Genomic DNA, 24303 nt, shown 5'->3' on the forward strand with positions numbered 1-24303 from the left:
ATACAAACAAAGAATTAGGCTCAGACAGGAAATTTAAAGAAATGTATTTGACTTATGAATATTGTGCATCACATAGTAACTGAATTCAGCACCCAATTAGACTGTAGTAGGATAGCCTTTAGTTATCTTATCATCCTTTTCCTTGCATATGTTGTCCATGATCATAGAGTTTATCATTGTTTATTCACTACAATGGACTGATATCAAACAACAACACATTTAATCTTATCCGGTGATCATAGTTGATATGGACATCTTTACAGTTGTTTTGACAATTCATCATCCCAACCTTGGAAAAGCCCTGACAGATCTCACCTCATGGGGTTACCTATCACATTATTTTATTTTCTTGACAGATATAGATGACCATCAGGTGAATTGTCTCATTACATAGTGATAGACTAAACATTTTGAGTAGACGTGAAATAAAGAATGTTTAACATTTGTTATTTTCTAAAGGCTGTTTATCTGCCTGATTTCAGCATTGTTGTGCCTGGATACATACACCATCTCTAGAGAGCCTCGAAATCTGTAAAATATTCACAAATATCTCCGGATCCACTACATGGAACTGACAGTGACAGCACTGTTAGATGATAGGCTGTATGGGTCATTGCAGTTTGTTTTCCTGAAATGCTTCAGTGCTGACGGTTATATTTCCCACACATTCTTCTCACTGCAGTCTTTGTGCTCTTTTTATTTCAAGCTGTAATTAGGAGAAGCAAATCGCGTAAAGAGTAATTTAAGATATTGTAATATATTTGTCTTTCACCAATTATTTAAAACAACAATTATTCAATATTTATTATTTTACTTTTTAAAAAAAATGTAGAGGTCATGATGTTGGGAGAGCAGCCTATCCATTCATTGGAGACCAGTGACATCACTGAGAATGCAACCTATCCAATCACCAGAACCCAGTGACATCACCAAGAATGTAGCCTATCCATTTATTAGAGACCAGTGACATCACTGACGACGCAGCCTATCCATTTATTGGAGACCAGTGACATCACTGAGAATGCAGCCTATCCAATCACCAGAACACAGTGACATCACTGAGAATGTAACCTATCCATTTATTAGAGACCGGTGACATCACTGAGAATGCAGCCTATCCATTAGAATGCAGCCTATCCATTCATTGGTGACATCAATAAGAAAGCAGGGCAAAGAATTAGTCCCCTGGATTAGAGATCTTATTGCAGATGTTTCCCTATTACTGACCATACCTTGTTCTGCACTGTGTGTCATGATGGAGACAGTCACTTGGTAGTAACTGGGCTTTGCGTCCTCAAGTAAGCACCTCCAGAAAGGAGCACAGTGATCAGCGGAGGAGGTAAAAAAGGTGCAAAGTTCTACTGCACAAGAGCCCTAGACCCTTCACAGCCAACATGGACCCCCACAGGGGTATCAGGTTAGTTGAATGGGGAGGGCCCAAGTCAGTTTTGCATAGGGGACACTGGTGACCAGGACAATAATATAACATCATCAATTCTAACAACAGGTTTTCTGAGACATGCAGGCAGAGGCAACAGTGCCTAGGACATGACATTGCTGATATATAGCTATGAGGTTACAAAAAGGAGTGCTCAGGTACCCTAGCATACCAGAAGTAAACTTCTATGTTTCATGACATTCTACTAGATAAAAAGTACTGCTTAGGCACAATTTACTTTTCTAGTTCATGACTGCTTTGTTACAATGCTGTGCCATGAACAGCCGGCAATGACAGCCTTGATTGTTCCATGAGCAAAATAAAACTATGTAAAGCCAAATATGTTTCAGTCAAACCCATGCTGGGATCTAACTCAAACATCATCCCAAGTGGGAGAAATAGTGGAGCTGAATCTGTTCAGCAGTGCTACAGACAGAAATAAAAATATCAAAATTCTTGCCTACATCCAAAACTTTTTTTTTTATTTGCATACTTTAAATACATATATTTTAAAAAATTATTTTATAAGAAGACCATATACTTTCCATTTTTAGAAAAAAATCTCATAAAACAAAAATTCTCAGAATTCTGTTTGTGTGTAGGGATTAGAATGGGACCCTAATTGTTATATTTGTAGTGTGGAACAGATGGTGATTGAGGACCCAAACACAGCTCTGGGATATTGGCTTTGGATAGAAGATTTCTTGCTGCTGCTTACAGACTCTACTTAAAAGTATTTATTGTACATTTTCTGCATCCCTGCTGTCATCTAACATATCAGCACATAATTATAAACATATATACAAAACAAGTAGCGATGCGGTAAGATTCAACCGCGTCTTATGCCACAAAAGAATTAAAGCTCAGTATCTAAGACTTTTCTGCACCCCCCCTCCCCAAGCCCACCTTATTCAGCAGCCACCTATTATTTAACCTCCCTGGCTGTATGATTAATTTAGTTTTTTTAAATGTCAAAGCAGTACATTTGACATTTAAAAATATTTTTTATTTTTAAATTTCCCACCAGTTCTGCCCCCCAAACACAGACGCCGCCGGCAAACACGTCGCATGCCCACCCGGAATCTGCATCCCCTAGCCTCGCGTCTCCAATGTTCACAGGCTGGGATGCGAGGCCAAGCGACACAGATGCCAGTCATTGCCAACGGGACGCAGATGATGGACGGGCATCACCAAGCAGACACAGATGCAGGGCCAGCATCACTGGAGATCGCCGCGGGCTTGTGATGACCAGGTAAGCCCTCAGTTCCACCCCAAATGTGGCTCGGGATTACCACTTTTTGTAATTAAATTTCATAGTTACCCACACTGGGGAATACTGCCACGGGGGTTAAAGTCCTTTTATGTCTACCATAAAACAAAGCACTAGGCACCACGTTTCCCCCCCTTGGGCCCACCATTGCGTATTTTTATTTAATACTTTTCCCAAATGTCTTTAGGTCAGCAACATAACCTGCAGGATTCTCTTTCCCAGGCCACGCTAACTAATGCAGACACCCTTATTATTCCACACCTAAAGCCCCCTACATCATGAGGTTGACCACCATTAGTCGTAATGCACAAATGAAAAACAGTATTTTTTTGTATTGTTATTATTTTATGAATGTTAGCCAAACATGATGAATATGTGTCTGTTGTCTACCTAAAACCTTAATACTGGATAAAGCAATTGTATGCACGTAACATCCCAACATAAACCGCAGGTTCCTCTTCATCCCTTTTACAGGATGAGCAGTGCCCACTAATGTAGAGAGCTGCATTCAACTTAAGATTTCAGCATTGGTACCCTGTGAATTAAGAGTTATATGGTAATGGCCTCTCGTGACACACTGCATATCCAATATGTCCTCAGTCTTCCACACCTAAAGCTCCCTTCATCATGGAATTTGACCACAGCTAGTCCAAAGGCAGTATTTTCTTTGTATTGTCATTACTTGATGATCATTAGCAGAATATTTTGAAAATGTGTCTGTTGTCTACATAAAAAAGCCCAAAAAGCCCAGAATCAATGGGAATCATCCACCCGATTGGATAAGCAATTGTTTGAACATTTCCCAACATGACCTGCAGGTTCATATTCATCATTCCCCAGGCTGAGCAGTCCCCACTAATGCAAACAACTACATTCATCTGATGATCACAACATCTGTACACCATGAAGGAAGAGTTTTATGGTAATGAACTCCTGCGACACACTACACTTCCAATGTGTCCTCATTCTTCAACACCTCAGGTCCCCCACATCATGGAACTTGACCACCAATGGTCCAAAGGCACAAAGGAAAAACAGTATTTTCTTTTTTTGTTGCTTTTTTTATTTTGATGAATATTAGCAAATCATGATGAACATGTATTTGTTTCCTACCCATAGAATCTCCAAAAAGCCCCATATCAATGGACATAATTTACGCTAATAGATAAAGCAATTGGACGTACATTTCTCAACATAACCTGGTAACATAACCAGCCCGAGAAGTGTTCAGTGATACAGAGAGCTACATCCTTCTTATAATCACAACATCGGTACACTGTGAAGGGAGAGTTCTATGGTAATGACCTCTCGTAATGGACCGCACTGCCAATATGTGCATATTCTTCCACACTTAAGGCCCCCTACATCATAGAAGTTTACCATCACTGGTCTGAAGGCACAAAATAAAAATAATCTTTTCTTTTAATAGCTATTGCTTCCTGATTTTTTTCTTATTAATATGCTCTGTTTTCTACCTACAAAATCCCAAAAAAGCCCAAAATCAATGGACATCATTCACCCTGTTGGATAAGACAATTGCAGCTTCTTCCTCATCCAAGGCCAAGACTTTCCTAGGCAAGCAGACACCATCAATGAAGAGAGCTGCTTTCATAATTCTTTTCATAAAGCTTTTTTATAATCTTAGCATCAGTACACTGTTAATGAAGAGTTCTATGGTAATGACCTCTCGTGATGGACCGCACTGCCAATATGTTCTGATTCTACCAAACCCAAGGCCCCCTACATCATGGAAGTTGACCACCACTAATCCAAATGCACAAATGTTTGTGTGGTGTCCGTACTTGAATTCATGCGTTAAAATAAGTTGAGTTACTGTCTTGTTTAACCTAATATGATCCGGTATTCTTTGCAAAGTCTTTACTGCACCCACTATGTGACTTATCCTTTGCAAGGTGATAATTCATGAAGGTATGTAAACAGCTTCAAGCCATCTCATCAACTTTACAGTTGCTGCCATTTTCATATAAGCCTACCCACATATAAGCCTGCCCAGACAAGGGGCACACTGCATTCTTTATTTTAGACTTGCTTTAAATAAAAAACACAGTTTCAGCACAATGGAGAGTTCCAGCTGGCAAACGCACCTTTAAAAGGTTATAATAGCTCAATGTAAAGGTGATATTTGACAGCTGGCCATATACACCGGGAGCATTTATTTTGTCATAAATCGAGTGAATATCGGCATGAAATGCCAGGCTAAAGTGGTCAAATGTCAGAAGGGTAAATTGTTATAAAAGATTCACTGGTGAACATCCAAGAGAATCTCTCATAAATGATAATAATATATTAAACTAAATCTCATAGCCAAAGTTTAAAGTTTAATGGTGTTGCTCAGTGGGTGTGACAACCCTGCTGATCTGTACTGCAGCATGAACAGTGTCATAGGCAGAGATTTTTGTGACCATCGCTTGATCAGTCTAACCCTGGTCTAACCCTGACCTTAGTTTAATCCTTGTGGTCAAGTTTGTACACATACCTTGGTTCAGCTGTCTTTTATTTGGTGGTCCCAAATAGGAATGAGGTTTGAGTGCACCTAAATTTCAGTGGCAAATGGTTTGCTCTGTGTTAAATGTGCAAATTGCACAAGATGCAAAATACAAAGACCGCTGCCAGCCAATTGTTTACCTTTCAGATAATTTTCTGAATGGTGGTTGTGTGGGGTAACCACTAATAACCACTAGCTCACAGGAATGGATTGCCAAACATTGGGAAGTGTTGCAACCAGATGGATGTTCTTAGGGGCATTACCCCATCAAAGACCACGCTAAGGGTTACTGATTGGGCAGGAAACATGTTTGACAATGTTCAAAGAATGTGTTTTAAACATGTAATGTTTGCTCAACCCTACTCTAGAATGCTGTAGCCCAAAACTCTCACATGAGCCTAGGGTGGCTTTATGAAGCTCCAACCAGGGGGGTCTATGACTTCTTAGTCTGATAAGAAGTTGGTTGAATGAAGTGGGATGTCATTAAACCCTAAAAGGGAGGATAGAGGAGGACAAGAAAGCCGTACTGAAGCATGGAGATAGTGGGCTGTGGAGGCAGAGGTAATATTGTCAATCAAGAAACAGTGGGCAGGCTGGGTGTGCAGTTGCTAAATGATCAGATAAAGAATCGGCAGTGACAATGCTTATAGCCATCCTGAAGACACTAGTGGTCATCACGAGATATGAAGTAGTCCTGGACATGGTCATGACATAAACACCATGGGTCTAATTTATCAACAATCTCCAAGAATAGAAAAGATAGACTATCATAGTAGAACCTGGATGATCCAGCAAATTTAGAATGGATCTGGCCAACATTTGAAAACATTTGCCAACTTATATCAAATACATTTTTAAGAAATGAATTAGGTTTGCTGGACCACCCAGATGTATCCATGATAATCACCTTTTCCAGTTTTAGGGGGATTTAAAAAATGTTTATTAATGGCCCAAATGCCTTTTTTCAACAATTTTACAAATATTCAAATGTATAACATTTATTAAACTTCAATATAAACTTCAATATAACCATAACTTAAAATACATAACAAAAAAGCAAAACCATAAATAACATTGACCTTAATAAACATTATATAACAATTAACCATTTCACCCCTACTGGTTGCTGGTCCTCCTCATAGACGCCCAAACTACACCAGTGGTCTGCTTTACCAAAATAAGTATGTATATAATTGCTCCCAGACGCCAAACCTCCCAGCTTGGGAACAACATACCTTTCTTTAACCACAGACCACCACCCCAGATTAAAAACCATAATCCACGAAAGCAATGGAGACTCCACACCAAAGATGGGTCCCCAGTCCACAAAAACTATCAACCCTGAGGACCTCAACCACTTACCCTTACTTACAACCAACCCAACCAACTTTACCATAAATAAACAATCCTAAAACAAAATAAAGGGTGGGTGGACAAGAAACATTCTTCTCACCCTCACTAAGGTAATGGCCTCCTACTTCCTGTACCTGAACTTTTTATTCACTTGACCCCTCCTTCACCTCCGCTCCTCCTTTACCCCACCTCTCACTAAATTATGAAACTAAATATTCCTTCCTCTATGCTCCTTTTCTCACTCGCTCCGGGACTGACTGTATTGCCATAACAGCAGGGCTGGAACTTTCACAAGGCCAACCTAGTTCTTAGTGGTAATAAGGGGTGGCATATCTGCCCATTGCTAAGTTATTGAGGTTTACAGGATAGCTTCCACCTTTATTTGGCATTACATATTGTATGGTATGTGTAGTTTTGGTCAGAAATGGTGAGCAAGTAGGAATATTTGAAAGTCTTGCACTGTATGACAGCTTAAGTTTTGTATGGGGAGTGGGGGCACATCCTCCTGGTCTGGGGGTAAAAAAAAGCATAAATATGCCCTCCATAACAGATTACTCCACATTTTGGGGTGATTGTAAAACTATTTTAAATCCATGCTTTTTTTTTTCCAGCTTTTTATTCTTCATTTTAGGTCAATAATTTTGAACTAAGCACAAGTACTTTAACCTCCCTAGAGGTAACCCCGAGTGTGGTAGAAAAAAGTTGCTAAAAGCGGTAACCCTGAGTCAAACTCGGGGTATGTAATCCTATGGGAGGTAATAGTAAACAGAGCCTTACCTGATCCGCTGGCGTCCCGCGTCGTCCATCGCCGCAATCTCTGTCTTCTTCTCTCTTCTTCTGTCTGGCTTGTGCATCCGATGAGTCACCGGGGAGTTCCCGGTGACGATGATGCGTGTGTACGTTGCCGGCGGGGCGGGAAATTCAAAATCCATTTGTATTGCATTCAATACAAAATAACTGTATTGAATGCAATACATTGGATTTATATGTGTAAAAGCAGTACATTGTTTTCAAGAACATTTATTTTACGGTATATCTAATAGTATGAGTATAATGTGTATTTAAAAAAAAAAAAATATTAAAAAAATATTAAAAAAATATATTTTTTTAATTATATAGATTTTTAAAATATAAATTTTTAAATTTATTATTTTTACATGACTTTGTGTTTCAAACTTTATTATACTCATACTAATATATTATTTTGTAAAATACATTTTCATGAAAAACAATGTACCGATTTTAGACATATAAAACCGGAAAGAAATGAAGCGCTAGGGAGGTTAGTTTAAAAGTCTTTAGTATGTGTCTTTCCACCAAACACCTTGCTGAAGAATTATCATTTCCTTTTAGTTGTATCCTTGTTGGTTTGCATAGGAAGGAGACGTGACATGATCATCAAACAGTAATGAAATTTCTCTGCTTTAGGCTGTGGCATAATGCTGCCTCTCCACTTGTAGTTCTACAACTTTCTGAAAGACGTTTGGCAATGATCTAGCCTTTTTTTCCGAAGATTCTGGGTGAATGTGTACCTGCAGCATTATGCCGCTGACAGTCTGTTTAATTCAGCCTCTTCCACACAGTTTAAGCCCCGCTAGAAAACACATCAATCACAGAAAGTTAAACACTAAACGTACAGCCTTGATGTTAATGTTTCTGTAAAAGTTCTGCTAAATGCCTCGGGCCTATTTTTGCTGAAATGCTTTACATGGAGAGGCGTCGTGCGCGGCCCTGACCTATCATGTTCAGATTTACTGGCAACGTTATCCCGCCGATGATGAAAAGAGGCACTCGCAGGCAGAGATGTTATGGCCCTTTGCTTATTTTAATATTGTACAAATAAATCTTAAAGTTGTCATGGTGGGTCATCAATGATGCCGGCAAGGTTCAGCAAGTGCAGGTGCAAAAATGATTCAGCGCGACAGTATGAAACAATGATGATATAAGTGACTGCACCCTGAATGCGGATATGACTTGTTGAGAATGCAGAATAGATCTGTAGCCAGTGTGTTGTAATATTATTAAACTTTATAGTTTTGTGGACAATGAATGATGACCTTTGTATGGAAGTATTCAAGTTCTTGGTTGGCTACACAAAGTTTTCAGAAATTGGCTAGATGGGTCAAAGTGTTTCAGCATGCTATGGGTCATATTGTGGAAGTGGACAGATTGTGACATGGCCATCAAATAGGCGAAAATATATATGTGTATTAGGCTTACCTGAAGCGGGATATGCTGAAAGAGCAAATATGAAAGCTTTGTAAAAGGAGACATGAATGTGGATAGCTATGTCTAAGAAACAGAGGCGTCTAGTTACCACATTGAGCTTCTGTGGGTAGGATTAGAGATAAGGTTTGGGACTAACGGGTTCTGGTGTTCAAGGTTTGGGGTCACCCAAAATGTATGTTTCACCAACTTGAATCCAATCATAATGAACTGTCTGGTCTTTGAACCTAGGTCATCTGTCTTAGAAGGGCCAATATTGAGGGCTTTGGTATATGCCAGCCCCCTTCTATATTCACCATATTTCGAATGTTCTTCATTTATGATAGGGAACGCATGGGGGTGTTGTGCTAAGGTGCAAAGAGAGAGATTAGTGTAGAGCAGATCTGTTAATGCAGATGTCATTCCTTGCTTAATGATAAGTAGATAGCAAAATGCTGTGATATTAGGGTTGGAAAGAGACAGGAGTTTTGACCTTTTGGTATCCAACGCTACACCTAAATGCTGCTGATACCCAGCAGCCCCATAACAGCATTCCCTGGTTTATGTACACTACGCTGGAAACAGGTTGCATGTGTTTTTTCACACAAAGCATATTTCTAATTATAGGAAGGATGATACCAGAACGCATTAGTGGATAATTGCAGGGCTGAAGCAGTGGACCTTCTCCTGATAATCCATTTTTGCTAATTGTTGCAGAGTGCAATAGTTTATTTATTTTGACAGGACTTTTATATTGTTATTGGTGGCAACAGTGCAATATGCAGGGCAATGTGCATCAGCACAAAGTTATGCACAAAGTTTTATTCACAATTTTCATTTACAAAATCGATTCAGAAAACCCTATAAAATTACACTGGAACACTGTTCTAACAATCAGCATTCTAGTTAATCTTATTGGTGTTTAGGAAGGGTTAAAAAATGCGGAATAATGAATTAAAAGTTTGAATATATCCCCATTGGATGAGTACAATCATCCAAAGCAGAAACAGTTCCAGCAGCAAGATCACACAATCCAATTAACCCCAGGAGAGCGCATTTTTATTATCATGTAGCTGGGAAGAGTCAGGCAGGGAGAAGCTGGCATTTCTTTGCAGGTATCCAGAAAATGTCAGCACTCAATTCTATGATATCTGGAGTTACCAATTATGCATTTATCTCAACCAATCAGATCCTTACATGATCATTGCTAGCTCATTTTACTCAAACCTTTTTGTTACATTCTTCTGTAAAAATGTGCACTTGTTAGTATGAGATTATATTTTGTTTATTACCAGCTGCCTTCTTTCTCATGACCCATCAGGGCATAACAAGCATAACTTTTTTTTCTTATTAGGTCACTTCCACCCCTACAAGTGTGGGAAGGAGGACACAAAATGATGACAACGGCACAGTGTAAGGACCTGGACCAAGCACCAGATGCCAGTTCCCTAATCTATCGTCTATCTATCTATAACAAGCCCCCACTCCCAGCACACATAAAAAGGACTAGCCCAAAGGACTTAATGTGCAAGGTATGGTGTCTGGTGAAGAGCTGGCAGAGGACCGGTAGCCCACAGATAAAGCAGAGCAGGGTTCTACAATGGCAAATCCAGAATATAAAGCCAAGGTCATACAGGGCAGAACACCCCACCAGAAAAGTTACAGAGGTAGTAGCACAAGCAGAGTTTGAGTCACAGACAAAATTTCAGTCCAGGGGTTGTACAATCCAAGGGTCAGGAACAGGCAAAGATCAGCAACAGTAAATCAACTAAAACACGCCAGCACCAGATTAGCCCAGCTAAACAATACAATAGCCACAGATCACTGAGACAAGAGAGGTTATAAAGCCCCAACAGCCAATGGCAGCACAGGATTTAGATTTTGGAACTACTGTGCTTATTAGTCTCAGCACAACTCCAAATCCTTCTCCTGTGCACACAGTCTCAGAGCAGGGGATGCATCCCAAAGGAATACCAGGGATGCAGAACAGAGGGCTGACAGCTATTTGCCCGATCTTCCCTGCGGCTGCAAGCGATACTGAAGAGAATGAACAGGGGGCCCTGTCCTGCGTTGGTGTACAACACGGGATCGGAGGTCATATAATTTTATCCTAACACACAGACTACACAGAACCAACAGTACATTCATAGTATGCCTATTCAATATTCCATGTTTTTGTACGTAACATGCTTAAAAGAATAACCCTAGTGGTAGCATCAAAAAGTTTCATCCTTCCTTCTACAGCTCGTACCACAGTATCCTGCACATAAGTATTAATTCAACTGAACTGAGCTGATAATGTCAGTGCCTATCAGCACTGTTGAGGACTCAATCACTGGAAAAAGATCCAAAGAGAACCCAAATCAGTCTAAAGATTTGTAAAAAGGCAAATAATGAACAAAATTGTAACATACACGTGAGAGGGGCCTTCAAGGAGATGGAGAGTCACTTTGGAAGAGGTGAGGCTAAAGCCCGGAGTTGAGCTTGAGAAGACAATGGGGAAATAAATGCAAATGGTACGTTAATCATCATTATCCTCCTCCACCTCCTCACGGTCATCATAATTTCATCTTTCAATTTATAGGCAATGCACAAGCATACCGGGCCCAGCTTTATACAAAACATTTTGCTTTAACATTGACTAGAGTGGGAAGGGTTGAAACCTCTTTTAGGACTGTATTGATTTCTGCCGATTCAGGAGCATTACCTTGATTTAAGTATCTCCATCAATAAATCTCATAGCGAACAACTTTGCACAGCACGTAGCCATGTGATACAAGGACACAAGAGGACACAGGCTACCCAAAAGCACTCGGAAAAGGCTAGTTAAATCTGAAAGACAAAAAGAAAAAAAAAGTTAGATTAATGGCAAACAACCACGTGAACTTTCCTACTTTATTACATTTGCAATGATTACTAGACAGAATCGGCGGCTCTCTGAGTGGTTTTATTTGTTGGACGGATGTGCTTGTTTGGTGTCTTAAAATGAACTATTATTAATATCTGTATAAGCTCTACAAGTTTTCAGCAGATGCGCTCACTGCCAGTAAATGTCACTGATTCACCTGTATTTACAATGTCCTTGACAGATCTGCTTAGCAAAAAAATACTTCATGTACCATGTCAGATCAATAGAGATGACAATACAGTGTAGGCATTTGAAATAAAATAGAAATAGAAGGAAATATTATGTGAATAGAAGATGGAAAAAAGTATTTTTGCGAGGAGAGGAACATTAACTAAATGAACACTTGAGAAAATGTTGTAAAGAAGAATGTTAAGGCAGGTACTGTGTCTGTGCTGCTTGCTTGATTGTTGTAGGTGGCAGTTTTGTGGATTTTGAGAGGTTTGCCCAGTTATAGTTGAATTTCAGGCTCATTGAAAATAATTTTATGGACCTAGGATGTACTTTTTTCATCCTGGAATTTTTCTTCACTCAATGTGTGGTTGCTTGGATCTTCTGTTGCTTTGACAGGCAAGGTGCTGATCCCGTGTAGCAGATCTGTTGTCAAAAATGTGCTCAACACTGATCATCTGTACCAACTGTAACTGCATCAGTGATCCCTAAAACAGTTATGTAGACTGGCAAGACCATAATGACGTAACTCTTGTACATGTGCACGGGAGTTCATCCATTCTTGGCACTAAGGTACGGAGGTGTTCATGTGCAGGGCAGTGTACGTTCTGTAGAACAGAGGTCCCCAACCCCAGAGCCATCTGACAGGTGGGCCACAGCTCCGGCCAGTTCACCCACCACCAGGAAGGACCAGTAACCCGAAGAAGGACCCCGCTTGGGGGCGACGGACCAGCCAGAGCCGCCGGCCACATCTCCCGGAGACATCGCAGGCTCAGGTAGGTGGGCAGGTTGCGTCTTTGGACACAACCCGCCCACTCTCCTATTACAGGTTCAGACCTGTGATGGGATAGTGGGTGGGTTCTGGCATCATGACATCACACTGGGGGGAAGTTCCTTCCCCTTTGAGTGACTCATGACTCCACGCGCATGCACTGTCCGGAGTCCGTGCATTTAGTGGTCTGCGACGTGCAAAAGGTTGGGGACCACTGCTGTAGAAGATTGCAAACAGGCAGGTAAGTTTGTGTTATTGCAGAAGAGACATAACCACAGCCTGCTGGGGTACATACGTCAGATATTCCAGGAGGCTTTGGGCTGCTCCTTCTGCACATGTCGGCGATTGGGCATGCGTCATAATGGGCTTTCCTAGAATGTAAAAAATGTATGATCTCACACATGTGCAGCGTGAGACTCGAGAAGACGGAGAAGGATGGCGGGACCTTCAGGACTTAGGTAACGAAGGGATGGAGGGTTCTTCAAAAGTAAAGCTAAATTACATAGTAGGTTAGGTTGAAAAAAGACATAAGTCCAGTCAAGTTCAACCACTAGGAAAATAAACATATCCCAGATTTAAAACCCCATGGACATAGTTTGTCCAGAGGGAGGCAAAGAAAAACCCCTGGTACAAATTGCTTTAAAAGGGGAAAAAATTCCATGAGGCAGTTGGATATTCCCTAGATCAACAGTCTCTGTTATTGTGCTTTTTTTCTTTTTCTTTTTTATGAAAGCTCACTTTGTCTGATTAAAATATTTAACTGAACCAATCATTCCATGTTAAATTATTTAACACTATAAACATTGTTTTTTTCTACAAAGGACAAAATAAAGGCAAAAAATCTATTGATTACATAAAAATAGCAATACAAAATATGAATGTAGTATTTATTAATTTCCAATACTTAAAATACATTTTTATTTAGTGATGATTATAGTGAATAAAGAAAATACATATATAAATATATAGATACAATGACTACATGTTTCTGTTAGGAAAAGGTTCTCAAACTATACAACTTTTTAAACTTTAATTTTCTATTCTATTCTCTTTCATTTTGCTGTGTTTTTGTTTTCATTATAATAATATTATTACGTGGAGATTTTTATGCCTTTTAGCTGTTATTCTTTCTATAGTAAAAATAGGAGCTACAAAGCTTTCTCTTTAAGGAAAAGGGAATCTTCTCTTTCAAAAGACTGTATTTAGATGCCTAGCATCACTACTTAAAACTGTCCTGCACCTAGCCAATTTCACACTACTGTATCTTCCATTGTATCTTAATTATTGTAGCAATTCATGAGTATATATAAAGGAAACTTGTATTTGTGGAATTGTCCCAATCTGTCTCCCTTTTGGTTCACTGCCTTAGACATAATATTTAATTGTACTGACAACTCTGTTACCCACAAAACAGAATTGGCCCATGATTTTGGGGAGTAAACGACATAATGCTTATGGAGGACCTGATGACCTTTCAAGGTAACTGACAGAACACATTTTAACACATTTGTTTTATTGGCTCCAAAATTGTTATTCACCTGTCTATCTTTTACTTCTTATGAACTCTCAATCCTAATAGCCCTCCATGGTAATAGCATGGTAAGCTGTCCCGCTTCCTCCTTCTTTTTATCAGCTGTTTTCTTCTATTTCCCCATTCCTTTACTTTTCTACCTCTCATCTCTATACAGTTCTTGCCTCTTCTTTCCTTCTTCTTTTCTTCACATTGCATATTTGGGTCTTTTCTCTGCAAGTAAATTTCTATGGTTATTTGGTTGTGTTGACTTCAGTTATTTGATGTCCCGCCATATTGCTCTCCTGTTGGCTTTGTCATATTGGCTGATGACCATCATGTGATGACTTTTTTTAACATACTTTTTTATTTTCCAATGTACTTTTTTTTAGCATTCATAAACAAGAAAAAAAATTTTGTAGTTTTGCATTTTTGGTGTATTCTGGCAAATGCAATGATTTTTGTGCCATATTTTACTGGATCTGTTGCAGTATATTGGACATATTTCGATTTGCTGTGATTTTGTTATAAACAATATTAAAAAATTTGGTATGTGTTGACTACGTGGCATTTTTTGTTGTTTTTTACATTTACTGTGATATACTTTCTGGATCATAATGGTGAACAAAAAGTTGCAAGATGAAACAAAGTTTGCTTGTTGAAACCTCTAACAAAACACGCATGTCTAAACCTCCCGAGCTTCTAACTCAATTAGATTAAAAAAATGTGCTGAAAGAGCAAAATATGGAGCTGTCTGAGATGAAGAGCTCAAAAATAGGCAAGAGGAGGGTAATTTATCACAATGTGTGCAATCCCACCCCTGCTGCCGTCCCATCCTTATTAACTTAACACAGATGGATCCTGGCCATTAGCTTTCAGTGCCTGAGAAAGCCACCTTGCTTCAGAAAGCAAATGTTTCCTTGCTAATGCCACTTTGATAGTGATTACAGAAATTGCAGACTAAGCTGGATATGCAAACTGTCCCAAAAAGAGTAAACAAATATTCAACAAAATCTATATTGCTCCAGATAAACATGGCTGAACACTCAAATGTTGTCATTAAAACTCCAGAAACTCTTCTGCCCCATTAAGAAGCATCATGATGATAAAGAAAATGAATAGCGCTCTTGTAATTACTATCTTCATGTATGCAAGCTAATAAACGAAAACAGAAAACAAATTTATCAATTTAGAAAAAAAAATATTAAAAATTAAGGATGAGTGAAATTGAGAAAACAGATCTTTTGGTTGAATTTTACATTAAAAAGAATAAATATTCTGAAAATATGTATTATGAACATTGCTGAACATTGAAATGTTGCCATTAAAAGTCTGAAAACTCTGATTCTTCTGCTCCATTAGGAAATATTATGATTAAGGAAAATGAACAGTGATTTGTATTTACTATCTTTGTGCATTTAGAGCTATGTTAAATAAGAACAACATACACAAAATTAAACACATAAAACATACAAAATATAACAATGAAAAAGGTATAAACACACAAAAACGGAATATATATAGCAAAAATAACACATACTCTGGATAGACTTGAGGGTCCTGAATTATTAAAGCTCTCCAAGGAGAAGATACACTTTCATCAGTGAAGCTGGGTGATCCAGCAATGCTGGAATGGATCTGGTCCAGGATTCAAAACATTTGCTAGCATGTAGCAAAAGACTTTGAAGAAATCCATTACAGGTTTGCTGGATCACCTAGCTTCACTGATGAAAATCTATCCTCTCCAGAGAGCTTTCTTAAATCAGGTGTGTCCAGCATCTGGGCATTTATGGAATTCCATGTTGATTTGCTCTGATTTGGAGTTCAAGTTCCCATCTGGCTTGAACTCTGTGTTCCATTGGAATGACTGCCCTGAGGGAAAGAAGGGATAACTGATATACTTTTTCCAAAACTGAATATCTTCTCCTTTACATTTTTGATGTCATCAATGAGTTGTCTGAAACTTAAATGTCCTTCATTCCCCGAGGAAGCACCAATGCATTGTAGAATAGGGTCAACTTTGTGTACACAATACAGAACAGAACAGTTTTTGGTAGTACTAGACTTTTGATAAAATTTATGTTTCATTTGCATATCCTTGAAACTTGTTTGTTTTCTGTTTTCCTTGGGAACCCCAAAATACCTCTTACGTTTGTTCCAGCCAAGCTTTTTCCAGGGGTATTGGTTAATATATATTTTACTTTGTAATGGGTACTACCAACTTGAAAACTCAGAAGGTAAGTTCCCAAATTCCCGCATTTAGTTTTGTTATATATAAAAAACTCTAACTGGGAGCAAAGCACTAATTGAACTTTACATATCGCAGAAAAAATATTTATTTATTTTTCCGCATTTGCTCCATGAAAAAATACTTTTAATTTTAGTTAAAATTCATGCACCAGGATATTTACATATACTTAATGATTGGAAAATGTTACATAGACTGCCCTTATTAAAATGAAATAAACTAAATTACCCTAAATTCCAAAACATTCATCTTTTACAGTTTACATGAAATTTTTTTTTATAAAATGTATTTGCATGTTCTCCTCTAAATCAATACCCTGTTTCTGTAAAATTCCCATTTACTTTTCGTAGACTTGATGCCAGATACAGAAAATGTGTGAAGAAATGTGATTTTACAGAAGAGGTGAAAACATGAAACCTTTTATTAAAAAAAAAAGACATCTGGAGCTCAGGTACACCTAAATAAATAAAAATGTTCATTTTGTTTCAGCAAAAATTTCTACCTTTTTGAGCCGCAAGAGAAATCAGGAGAAAATAGAAGGGGAATAAAAACGCTATCAGCAAAATTGTTAATTATGCGGCCAAAATCAATTTGTTCATCCCTAGTCAGGATTTCAAAAAATAATGTATAAGTTATTATTCCCTTTTTCTAAGTCAAATAAAAATTAAAGTGTGACAACTCTGTAAGAAGGGATTTCTCTCTCATTGAAGCTATTCTTTCAATTCTAGTTGAGTCTACAATGCAGGAAGGTAAAGGGAAATCTCTGACACTAGAAAATAATAACACCAGATTAACTCAATACTTAAAACATCTGAAATGGTCCTGGTAGTCAGGGATCTTGTGTAAAGAAAAGAAAAAAACAACCAATTAATAGAACTACTAAGAAGGAAGCTAATTAAATAAACAAATTTGGTAACCCCACCCGGTAAACAGATAATAAAATATTGTACATAAAAAGCACAATAATAAAAAAGGACATAAAATGTATTTAAGAATATTGAAAATGTAAAAAAGTTCTTTTTCTGTTTTGGCCAGTTTCTTATGTCTAACTAAAGACCTGTTGTGTCCAAATCAGAATGGACAAAAAATTGTAAAAAACCTATATATAGAACTTTAGGGCATTTTATGAAAAATAGAAGAATAATTTGAAAGTTTGTCAGAGTTGGATTGCTGTCTGGGTCTCCATTGGTGAATATTTCTTGAGTTTAAAAAAAAATCTAGTTTATCTCCACTGAGAGCAAAAAAACATAGGAAAATGTCTTCCATCACATTCTATCTTTAACCAAATGTTGACTGAATATCTAAATTACTATAATAATAATTACCTAACATTATGTAATAATAATTTATGTTGACGTGTCTAGCATTGTACTTCCATGTAGACATCACAAATAAGTTCTTTGAATGTCTTCCCTAATTAAATAATAAAGCACAATGGCTAGCACTCTTACCTTTGCATCATTAGGGTATCGAATTCCAATCTTGGCGGGGGCCCTATCTCTATAGAATTTTGTAGATTCTCTTTGTGTTTGTTTTGGGTTTGCATGTAGGTGTAAGGCCCTGGTCCAGAACCAGTACTCACCAGACGCCAGTCCCCAATTCTAACACCAGAGTCTTCACCTATAACAAGCCCCCGCTTAGCTAGATTCACCATCCGAGCACATGGTTGCCTCAAGGGCTTCTGTGGACAAGGGATGGTTCTGGAGAAGGACTGGCAGAGGACCAGGAGCCCAAAGATAATGCAGCACAAAGGATTCCAGCAAAGGTAAGTCAAGAATACTGAACTAGGGGTCATATACTGGTAATCAGTTCAACAAATGTATCCAACAAGTATTTATGGGTAAAGACAAAGCAGGGTTGCGGTCCCAGGTAAGGGTCGGTCCAGGCAGCATACAATCACAGGGTCAGAAACATAAAATCTAACAACTAAACACAAAAGCAGCAGGTCAGCCAAGCCTAATGCTGCAACAGGCAACTGGTGACTAGGAGCAGAGGGGCTTAAAAGTCCTAGTATCCAATTTTAGCGCAAAATTAGAGCCAACGACTAATTTTTGCCTTCATCTGAACACATCTCAGAGAGCAGTCGATGCCGAGAGATAATTCACAGCCAAGGGGAAACCGGGGATGCTGCAGACTGCATAACAGAGGACTGACAGCTAATCGCCTGATCTTTCCTGCCGCTGTGACTCTATTGAAGAAAATTACCAGGGTGCGCTGGCCTGTGATGGCTTTCCGCATGGGATCACTTGCCAGATAATCATTTATCAACTTTCTTCGAACATTGGCTTAATTATTAATGACATATATATGGACTTTGTACATTGATGCAGAATATGTTGGCAATATTTAACTACAAGATAATAATCTAAGTATAAACAAATATGTTACAATTTAAATGTTTTAGCTGCACCATGCTCAGACTCACAATGGGCAAACTACAGAAACAAGAACACGACACACAATCATTGCTGCAGACCGCCAGATATCTGGGTGCCTATGCTTTAGCATTGTAGTAACAGTATGTAGACAACATTATTACAAGTAGTATAATCTGTGAAATGGTCTGTTCTCTATTCTGAAAGCTTACAGTTAATAAAACCACCATTGTATAGTATTTTAAGGCTAATGGGCTGCCATGACAGCCTTGTTTTTTCCCCTCTCCTATACTTACTAGCGGCATATAGAGCTACGCTAGAATTTATCAGCACCCTGTCAGCTGGTCTCCATTTGGAATAAATTCACGAACGCCTTTCGCTGCTTCGACATTATTTTGTCTCCTCGAGTCACGCACATTAGTTATCGTAACAAGAAAAACAACATTTGTTTCCGAGTGATGTATTATTAAAATGATCATCAACTTGTCAGTGGTAAATAAGTGCAGAAAATAATGGAAAATAGATTGAAAGGGCTTGGCGACTTATTTTAATTACCTGGATAATGATGACAACCAACACATTTATCAGATTGAAATGAAAGTAGTTACTGGGACTTTGTCCTGGTTTTGGGACATTGGAAATCATTTTTTATAGTTAGGATGGCAAACAAAACTTTTTGCTTTATTTTAATTCAGATTATTAAGAAATATTGCAGCCAGTGGGTGAAGCTTTTCTCATATGTTCAGGGTTCTCCATCTATCTGTGCAAGTGAACAGGTCTAGGTATGGGTCTGGGTCTGTCTAGGTATGAAAAGTAAGCCAAGATTTACTTTTCACATTTTCTTTGGGACCTGGAAGTTATTTCAAGGGTTCCCCCATGTTGAAAAAGTCAAGAAAGGCTGATCCAGGAAATGGCTGATTGCCTTAAAAATTCATTTTTTCCCCTGTTGTGGTAAACTGAATTTTGTTTTATAAGGTTTTTTTGCCTTCCTCTGCATCAACTATGCATATATATTTCTACTTTTTTAAGGTTTTCTAGTAGTTTTTTATTTCCCTAGTGGTTGAACTTGATGAACATTTTTCAGCCTGACTTACTATGCAATATAGCCAGAGCGAGCATTCATTAGGGATAATATTTAAATGTGATCCTTCTGCGGGTTTAAGTCATACTTTCTATATTGATACCAGAACTTTAAAGTTCCCTGCTGGACATTTCAGGGTTAGAATGAGCATGACCGGAGTTGATGTCAAGATAACCTTCATCATTTTCCTAACTACCCAAGCAACTTCTACCCCTCCATTAACCCCAATGACTAAAATATCATTCAGACCACTATTGGGTTTCTACAGCTGCATCGTATGATGATATCTTTTTCAGGAGCAATAAATATGTAATAGAATTCTAAACTAGTGTAACACATTCCCGATAAATCATACTATAGAATACTTAAAAAAAAAAGCTGAATTATATCTAGAAGCACATCATTTAACTGAGTATTAAAGTTTTAAAGTAGAGATAGAGACTTTTGATCCTGAGAACTTCCTCTGGATCAGCTATGTCTATGGAGTTTTTTATGAAATGCCCTAGACAAAATCTATGGGTGAGCTGGAAACATTTGCCTCCATTGCCATTCTATGCTCTATTTCTATCCTGATACCTTTCCTAATGTCTCCCTTGACCCTCCTAACCAATATACTCTCTGACCCTTCTATGGCCCTCTTTGCTCAAACTTTAAGCCTTTCTTGTCTTTCTCTTTTCATACCACTCTTCACATACATGGTCACACCACCATGTCATATAGTCCATCCATCTTATCCTTTTCTTCTTTCTGCACCAGATACCGTGCTAGTTTTTGCAAGTTAGTAACAAGGATTATGTTTATTATTCACATAATTCCAGATGGACTCTGAGAAGATGTCCCAAGTATAGATTTGTGACATAACCAGTTACTGAAGGGAATGAAAATGTGAGATTGACAGGACTGAGAAATACATGTCTAAGGTGACAGTGATGGAACAAAGCCTAGGGCTGACACATTCTAGAATAACATATAATAGATACTGAGAAAGGAAAAGGAAAGAGCCCGACCCAAGAGGGTCTTTGGAGTAGACCGTAAGAATGAAATGCCGTGGGAAATGCCATGGGAGCAGTAAAACCTGATTCTGCAGTAATTAAAACAAGTGTTAGCTAAGGTAAGACTGACCATCTGACAGATTTTGAATGGCAAAAAGTCACCCTGGAAAAATTGAACATGAAATGCCAGCCTGTCCATTGGTAATGTGTATATTTGGGGTGCAGGCTCTAAGCACCAGACAGGTTCCCCTCGGAGACATCATGGTCAGGGTGTTGCATTGCTGAGCCCAAAACTTGCTCAATAAGACTAGCCAAAGTTCCAAATTCCAAGCAAGGAACTAGGTGATGATATAGAGCGGGATGGATAAGTGATCAGCAATTGAATATCAATAATCTAAGTAAGCTAGCAAAGAACAATCTAAAGCCTAGTTAATGTAGTACAGTTCAACAGGAGGTCAGGAATCAGCAGATACCGAGCATGGCACAAGCACAGGAGCTGGCAATGTAGAGGAACTGTGATCACCTAGCAAAAATAATAATAAAAATATCTCATGGAAGTCCAATAAGCCAGAGTGAAGCTGAGACTTGTGGAGCTTCTGTATCAACTAATTATTGATTTTAAAATGTAGAATAGACACATAATTGTTGGATTCACATTTTTGGCAGGGTTGCATAGCTTGGGATTGGCAACAGAAAACATAACTTGACGCTTCATGTATAAGCAAAGCCCCTTTAGTTCTTTCACCTAGCACAAGTTTTGCTTAACTTGGTGTGGACCAGTCTTTTGTAGCAAGATATCTGTGTGCTCAAATCCTGGGCAGGTGGGGAATAGACATGAGCCAGAAGACCTCTGCCACTTCTGATGGGTCAGCGAAATTTCCGCAAACTGATTTCGCAGAATCATCGGAAATTCAAGGATTACAGGATGATTCCCATGGCTGCATTCATTCATGAGCACAGCCATGGGAATCCTCCTGTCAGTGTGCGATCCCTGGGCACTAGAGCCTAAATGAGGACAAGTCTCCCCATTCATCACATCTAGTGCTCTGTGATTGGCTGAGGAAAGGAAAATTCTGATCACGCTTGAGCTGTAAGAAAGCACTAAAGGTAATGAATGGGGAACCTTGTTCTCATTTAACCTCTAGTGCCTGGGGATCCCACACTGACAGGAGGAGTCCCGCAGCTATACTCATCAATGAATGCAGCTGTGGGAATCATCACAGGATGATTCCTAAGGCTGCATTCATTGATGAGCACAGCCGCTGTACTCCTCCTGTCAGTGTGAGTCCTGTGGCTGCATACATTTATGAGCACAGCCGCGGGACTTCTGTGTTCTTGGATAGAGAATCTCTGTCCAACAACACATACTACAGTACTGCTAGGGCTGCCAAAGCAATCAGGGGAGTAGAGCTGTCAGCTCTGCTCCCCTGGTTGCACTTGCAGGTCCCGAAAAATTTGAATTCAATGCCCAAATTCACAAGGCCGTACTTCCTTACATGTTCAGTAAGCGAGAAAGGCCCGATTCGCTGGGAGATCGAATTTACAAATCTCGCTCGCTCATCCCTAGTGGGGGATTCAGGAATTCTATGAAACTTGGGAAGCAGGTGTAAGGGGGAAACCTTGTTTACTTAGCATGGAATCAGGCCAACAATGAAATCAGTCTACAATGAAATCAGTTGTAATATAGCCCCAGGGCTCATGGGTAGTTGGAAACCTGCTGGCTTGTCATATGGACACGTGTTTCTGACACCTCTAAATCTTTTTTGCTAAACCCGGCCATTAGACACCAGTTCGGGCAATTTGTATGATCGGTAGTGTGTTGAGTGCCAACATTTCCATCTAAAGGATGGTTATAGATAAACTGGAGGACCTGCTTGGGAGAGAGATTTGTCATCATGGAATAGGAAACCCTCCTTGGGGATCAGGTCTGGTTGGGACAGAGTGGAAATAAAAGCTAGCTAGCTACCTTTGGAGAGGTACCTAGGGCAGGGGTGCCCAACAGGTGGATCCCAATCTACTGGTAGATCGCAAAGGCAACACGAGTAGATCGAGGAGCCCTGCCTTTCAAAATAAACTCTACTGCGCACAGGAGTTATTAAATCTTTATTGTTAGTAAATCGTTTTGACTTTGTCATTTTAAAAGTGTCTCACAAGCCAAAAAAGTGTGGGCACCCCTGCCCTAGGGTTTCACAGAACCATGGTTGAGTAAAATGGGTATACAGACAAATGTAATTATGGCATCATATTTTATACAGACCACAGGGGGAAGAGCAATGGCTTTCCTGAGGCTCAGATTGCAACTACTGTTGTAAAATAGGACCGAATAGCAGAAAGATGAGATTATATACACTGCCGATCAATTTACAAAGAACGGACATGGAGAACCTCCACTTCTCTAGTAAAGCTGAACAAGCAGAACCAATCTCTCTACATGTGCCTAGCAGTCCAATGCTTGCCAATATACTTATATCATAGCAACTATATTTTTATCTGCTTTTCTTGTTTGCAGAATCACTGGATGGTAGTTTTTCCAGTGCTCGGTATCATCACCATTTTCCCAGCAATGTCTTTCCTGCTGCCTGTGAAAATTAAATGTTTCCATTGATGAAAATCTTAGGTTTCAGCATACTTATGTGTCCAGCTGTCTAAAAGGTTTACGTGTCTGAGGACTGCAGGTTTGATACATTGCATTCGCTCAGGAGATTTCTCGTAAGCTTTCACAGTTCTTGGCTACTAACTCAGCAGGTCAAGATCTTCCTCATTTGTCATCTGTATAAAAATGTATTGGTAGGATAATAATATGACAGGGCGAGTGTCTTGTTTCCAGATTGTAATTTAAGTGGCACAGAATCATTTTAACTGTGGATTAAACAGGTTTTACTGCGGCAGTAACCATCTGACTTTCGAAACAAGGCAACATCTTTTTCAGTCTGCTCATAAAGACATAATGATGCTGCCAAGTACTATGGAAAGCAGAAGGAATGGGACCCTTTATGTTTACAGCAGTTTTAATAAAACAAAATTACATAGATATCCCAATCGGCAATGCCTGGTAGCATGCAAAGCAGTAGGAGGCATGTATTATGCAGCAGCAGTCATATACATAAGTAGAATTAATGCACAGGAATATACAGCAGACTAGTAACAATATCATGTTTTACATGCAATGGGCAATACTAAGAGATCAGTGAACTGCTGAAAATTGTGAACAGTTGTTATTGGATCAAACATTTAAAGCTGAACTTAAAAGTACCATCAAACCTCTCTACTATTTCCCTGTGTAGTCCCCATTAGTATTTTGTATCCTACACCAATGTTAGAGAAGGGAAGAGGAAACTCTGCTGTGCATGAAACCCTATGTTTCTTCCATTTGCTGAAATCAGAATAATCCTCTATTGTAGGTTAACATGGAACTGATAGATTAATCTAAAACTTGTGTCACAAACAGTTTTTCAATGACATGTTATTAGTTCTCAT

General features: G+C 38.9%; 1 long non-coding RNA gene across 1 annotated transcript; it reads right to left on the minus strand.

Annotated features, from left to right (window-relative positions):
- Nucleotides 1-203: 203 nt before the first annotated feature.
- On the minus strand, nt 204-11605 carry LOC140322999 (uncharacterized). The gene is made up of 2 exons (XR_011919290.1): nt 11480-11605; nt 204-706 (listed from the first exon to the last, which is right to left on the minus strand). It is a non-coding gene; the product is annotated as an uncharacterized lncRNA (long non-coding RNA).
- Nucleotides 11606-24303: the final 12698 nt, after the last annotated feature.

The sequence above is a fragment of the Pyxicephalus adspersus genome, chromosome 1 (assembly GCF_032062135.1).
Source record: "Pyxicephalus adspersus chromosome 1, UCB_Pads_2.0, whole genome shotgun sequence".
Classification (NCBI taxonomy): domain Eukaryota; kingdom Metazoa; phylum Chordata; class Amphibia; order Anura; family Pyxicephalidae; genus Pyxicephalus; species Pyxicephalus adspersus.